Below are 5,773 nucleotides of genomic sequence, written 5' to 3' on the forward strand. Positions count from 1 at the left end.
ATAGAATACAACATTAAATATTCTATCAAGCAATTAGGATGGTGGGACATCTGGAGAGAGAGAAAAGGTGCCTTAAAGAGCTTCACCTTTAATATTAAAAAAATATGGGCATCAATCAAGAATAGATCTATTTCTAATCAGTCAAAACATAGTAGACAAGGTTCGAGACCTTAGTCACGTCGGATCACATCCATCAGACCATTCGGCCATAACTTTAGCGCTGGCCCCCTCGAATATCACAGTGCAGAGGAGATGGACTATGGATTACACCATATTATTGGATGATGATATCATAGAGAAACTTGGGCTGCAATTTCAGGAGTTTTTTGTTAATATGAATAGTTCACCAATAGGAATGGGTTTGGATGCATATAAGGCTTTTCTGAGGGAAAAAATAATGTCCATCCAATCTTATAAAAGTAAGCAACGTTGTGCGGAGGTGTCTGATATTGAAAGTAAAATTCAGCGGTTGGAACAGCAGATACAAGGAAGTGGGTCAGAACAAGGGTGGCAGCAAGTCTGTATCCAGGCCCTTAGAATGGATCTTGCAGGGGTAGTTGAAGAAAGACTACAACAAAAATGGCGAGCTGGTACACAGGCCCATTTTAACTATCGAGAAGGCCGCAGTAAGCTACTTGAATGGAAAGTGAGGAACTGCCAGGCAAAATACTTAAGAAGTAAAATGTGGGGCTACTTGAGATCCTATTCTGACAAGGGGAGGCATAGAGGACGTTTTTTAAGCAATTTTGGGAAAGTATACTTGGAGGATTTAACAACAACAGGAGGAGAGGTGGAAGGATGATTGGGTCAAGATGTTCCCCGTACAGTTTCCGAAGTTCAAAAGGAAGCAATCAATAGCCATATAACAGAAGGCGAAATTAGGAACTCTATCAGAGCAGAGAAATCAGGTAAAGTGTCAGGTCCAGACAGTCTCCCTGCCGAGATATATAAACAATTAGGGGAATAACTGACCCCGGTAAAGGCACAGCAATTTTTTAAGCTATTTTCAAGAGTGGTAGGGAGATCCCCCTCCTGGAATGAAGCTGTTGTCACCCTGATACTAAAACCAGATAAACCACGGTTTGGGCGCATCTCCGGCTACAAGGCAGATGAGAGTAAAACGGTCATAGTGACCTGAAACATCAATTCTCAACTGGATTGCATTAAAGTGGAAATGAGATACCTAGGTATTAAAGTTGTTCATAAAATAGAGAAAATTCTGGAAACCAACTTTCAGAAAATCAGAAGGGAAGTGGGGAGACTTTTGTTGAGCTGGTCCCATCTCCCCTTGACAATTTAAGGTCGGGTCAATCTTTTGAATATGACAATTCTCACTAAGCTCACATTCTTTTTCCAGAATATCCCCATGATTTTGAAGGCAGATTGGCTTAACAGAGTGCAGTCCAAAATCACTAGCTTTATTTGAGCCTCAAAGTAACCCTGGGCGGAGTTCGCGGAGTTGCACAACGTAAGGCTACGCGAAATGCAAAAAAAACTCAGTCGCACTATGCGGAGCTCTGCGAGCGGCGGAGTACAGTAGAAAAATGACATTTGTGGTGATGCACAGTGCCGGATGTTTGTCCGCATGGTGCAATCATTGCAAACAGCACAATGCACATCGCAAGCTTACTTTTCTGCTGCTCAAGTAGATTTTAACTCAAGCAGCAGCTTTTTCAATGTGAACAAGCAATGAGAAACCTGACCTCCCGCGTTGAAAAATCTTGCTTAGAGGTTTATTTTCCACACTCGTGCTTGCCAACTTGATGTTGGCGATCTTGGCGATCGCTAAAAAAGGAAAAATCTCATCGGGAGGTGGATTTTCCTCTCTTGCGCTTACCAACTTGACGTTGTTGAACGCGAGTGAGGAAAAAACTCTGATCCGCTGGACAAAGCAGAGTTTTTCAGAACGCCGCGAGCTCCGTGTAACGCGGAGTGTGGGAAACTCTGCAAACTCTGTGAGTGGAGCGGAATTCACTGCCCATGGTTACTCGAAAGGGGTCCGTATTGCATGGAAGAAGCTTAGATGGCGATATGATAAAGGAGGCTTACGATTGCCGGATTTACCCTATTATGACTGGGCTTTTCTTTTAAAAGGAGGGAAGATGTTATTCAGTACACTGGATGGTTCCGGATGGTTCCGATACTGGAGTAATGTTCAGGACAATGCTATGCGGTGGGAAGAGGGGTGAGCTAGGTTTTATACATAAATTCGGGGACCCCCAAAATAGTGCGACTTAATACCTTGCAGTATGACTTGTAATGCTGTTCTTTCTTGCCGTTTCCGAGAGTGCGTTGCATTTTGCCTTCCAGGCTACGCTCTTGGGTTTTCTCGGAGGACAACCAAAGGGCAGAGAGCTGACAAGTCTGTGTCCGAAGCTCCAGCTATCTTACTGTTGCACTCCATGCAGAAGATGCTATCGGTCCTCTCCCGAGTGCTCAGGGGCCCAGCCCAACACCCTGTAGTCCGAGTGGTGGTAGCATTGCGCAACTATGCAGACTTTGCTAGTGAAGCCACGTTTGATATTTAGAAAGTTGACCTTCACCGCCTGGAAGAAGGCCTTCCGTTGCAAGCGGTCCTGACTAGGGAGGAGGGCCTACAGTACTACAAGGTAATGCAGACAATCCGTTGAATGGAGCTGAAGTCAGACCAGTTGTACAAGCAGAAGATTATTTGTGGCTTTTGCCACTTGTATGATGGTCAGGAAGCGTGCTGTGTTGGATTCGAGGCTGCAATCAAACCAACAGACCATTTGATAACTGCCTACCGGGCTCACGGATATAACTACACTTGTGGGGTACCAGTCAAAGAGATCCTAGCAGAGCTTACAGGCCGGAAAGGAGGTTGTGCCAAAGGAAAAGGAGGCTCGATGCATATGTATGCCAATCATTTCTATGGTGGCAATTGCATTGTCGGAGCTCAGGTTTCTCTTGGAGCTGGTATTGCCTTAGCCTGCAAATATTTTGTCAACAATGAGATATGTGTGAGCTTATACAGTGATGGTGCAGCGAATCAGGGATAGATTTTTGAAACCTATAGCATGGCTGCGTTGTGGAAACTGCCATGCATTTTCATTTGTGAAAATAACAGATATGGAATGGGCACGTCGGTGGAGAGGGCAGCAGCTAGCACAGACTACTACAAAAGAGGAGACTACATTCCAGGTCTCAGAGTTGTTGGTATGGGCGTGTTATGTGTCAGGGAGGCCACAAAGTTTGCTGCTGATCACTGCAGGTCTGGCAAGGGTCCTATTTTCATGGAGCTGCAGACATATCGTTACCATGGACACAGCATGAGTGACCCTGGAGTCAGTTATCGCACAAGAGAAGAAATTCAAGAAGTAAGAAGTAAAAGCAACCCTATAACTCTGCTCAAAGACCGAATGTTAAATAACAATCTTGCGAGCGTCGATGAACTAAAGGAAATTGATGTTGAAGTAAGAAAAGAGATTGAAGAAGCTGCACAGTTTGCCACCACAGACCCAGAACCTGCTCTAGAAGAGCTAGGTAACCATATTTTTGCCAACGAACCACCCTTTGAAGTGCGCGGGTCAAATATTTGGATCAAGTACAAGTCTGTCAGCTAAACATCATGCCTTTTCAAATTGAATTGAAGTCTGTTACAATATTGCTATTACCATACAAATTCTCAGTACATTTAATGTCTCCTTAAGGTCCTGCTTTCAAAGTTAAATGTATATCTACTATAGAGTTTAAGGACAGAAGACCTTTATTTTGGTGCTAGAAAATCTGTTATTGTCTTGGTCATTGTTCATTTAAACATATTGGGAAATATGCAAAGTTTTTGATGAACGTTTAATAAGAGAAGTACAAAAAGGACTCTGGCTCTGCCAAGGACACAATTTTAATTGATAATTAGGCTCCGAAAGCCTTTTGGGCTAATTTATTTAGTGTAACAAAATTAAAACGTTTGGCTAAATTATATTCTTTTTATTGGTTCGAATCATGTCACTTACTTATACATAAAATCATTAAACTTTGATCAGAAAGGAAAAAAACAAAACAAAAAAAAAAACCTTGCAGTATTTTGCAGTCACGTGGCATAAAATCAGGAGAGAACTAAAACATAGCTATTACATTGGATTGTCACCAATTTGGGACTCCCCATGGTCTCCAGAATGGTCCAAAGACAGCCTGGCTCTTCCATTAAGGGAAGCAGGAATAACAACCTGGGATCAATTGGTAGAGGACGGAATCCTGATCTCTTGGAGTAATGGGCAAGAGATAGCTAACATCCGGCTGTCAAGATTTAAATACTTTCAAATCAAGAGTTGAAGTCTCTCTGCTGGTCCAGGCATGGGTTTCTCAAATGAACAGAATCTTTAATGACTAGCAGTGTTACCAGGAAAAAAGAAGTGGCAAACTGGTACTGGCTTTTAGTGAAACTATCAGATGGAGACTTCAACTTGTGACAAATTTAAGGCGGAAACACCTTTTCTGTCTCCACAGGGTCTATTGGACTATGTTCAAACTATCTAAACTGGGAAAAGGTGCTACGCCAAGATGTCCAAAGTGTGGCAAAGAAACAGGGATGACACACATGTTTTTGGAGTGTCCTGAGGTCCAAGGGTTCTGGTTAGATGTGAGTAATACTGTTTCTGTAATACTTGGTGAGATGCTCCAAGGAAGCAAAATTCTTGTTTACTTTGGGATTCCAGAAAATCATGAATTTTGTTAACTAACACTAAAAAGCTGACATTCTATCTGATACTGCTTGCCCATAGAGATATATATGTAAGAATTGGATAAAATCCACCCCCTCACTACTAAAACAAAATGGATGATTTCCGTCAAAAACACTATCTAGTTACATAGGGTATCTGAAAGTAAGCAGAATGAGTTTTGGTTCCCCTATGAGAACTGTGAGAAATTATTTGCCCATGTATAGTCCAATGATTAGACCTTAATACCATATTGCTTGATTATTCTGGCAGTAGCTCCACAGGTGGCTGTGTCAAGCTGAGCTATCTACGGTTGGAGAAGTGGAAGAAAGGTGTAAAGTGATCTATCCTTGGTCTCAAACAAAGATCTCTGGCCGTTGCTATACCAAGTGAGACACAGAGTAAGTTTTTTATCTTTTGTCAACCAAGGCAAATGAGGACTTAAAAAAATACCCCAAAAAATCATCTTTACATTCTGAGTTCAGGCATAATAAACTCCATTTCTCTATCTCGTCCCAATGGGAAGTAATACTTGAGAGATGTTACAAAGTACCTCCCATTCTATGCTGCTATGGGACAGACAGCCCTTCAATATTGAAAAATTAAATACATTGTATTTTACTATTAGTACATGTCACACACACCAGAACATGTCGAACCTTTCATATAAAGTGCACCCTGCCCACAGGGAGACCATCGGCCTACTTAGATATGTCTTAAATGTAAGAAAAGGGAAGGTTAGGGCCTGGCGTGTGAGTGCACTTGCCAAGTCGACACAGCAGTCACAACTGGGTGCAGAAACTGCAGTGGCAGGTCTGAAAACCCTTTGAAAGGCTGCTTGTGTGGGTGGCACAATCGGTGTTGCAGGCCCACTAGCAGCATTTGATGTGCAGACCCTTGGTACACACAGTGCACAATACTAGGGCCTAAGTAGAAAATCCAATAAGCCAAACATCGAAACGCTAATCCATTTACATAATTTACCTGGAGACCATATGCACTTTAGCACTGAATAGCAGTGGTAAAGTGCCCAGAGTCCAAAAAGCAACACAAACAGGGTCAAAAACAGGAGGCCAAAAAGCAAAAAATCAGGG

The 5,773-nt window shown here is 42.5% G+C and overlaps 1 pseudogene; it reads left to right on the forward strand.

Moving 5' to 3' along the window:
• Nucleotides 1-2,358: 2,358 nt before the first annotated feature.
• LOC147727480 (pyruvate dehydrogenase E1 component subunit alpha, mitochondrial pseudogene) lies at nucleotides 2,359-3,729 on the forward strand (annotated as a pseudogene).
• The last annotated feature ends 2,044 nt before the right edge of the window (nucleotides 3,730-5,773 follow it).

This window comes from Lissotriton vulgaris, chromosome 3_1 (genome assembly GCF_964263255.1).
Source record: "Lissotriton vulgaris chromosome 3_1, aLisVul1.2, whole genome shotgun sequence".
Taxonomy (NCBI): domain Eukaryota; kingdom Metazoa; phylum Chordata; class Amphibia; order Caudata; family Salamandridae; genus Lissotriton; species Lissotriton vulgaris.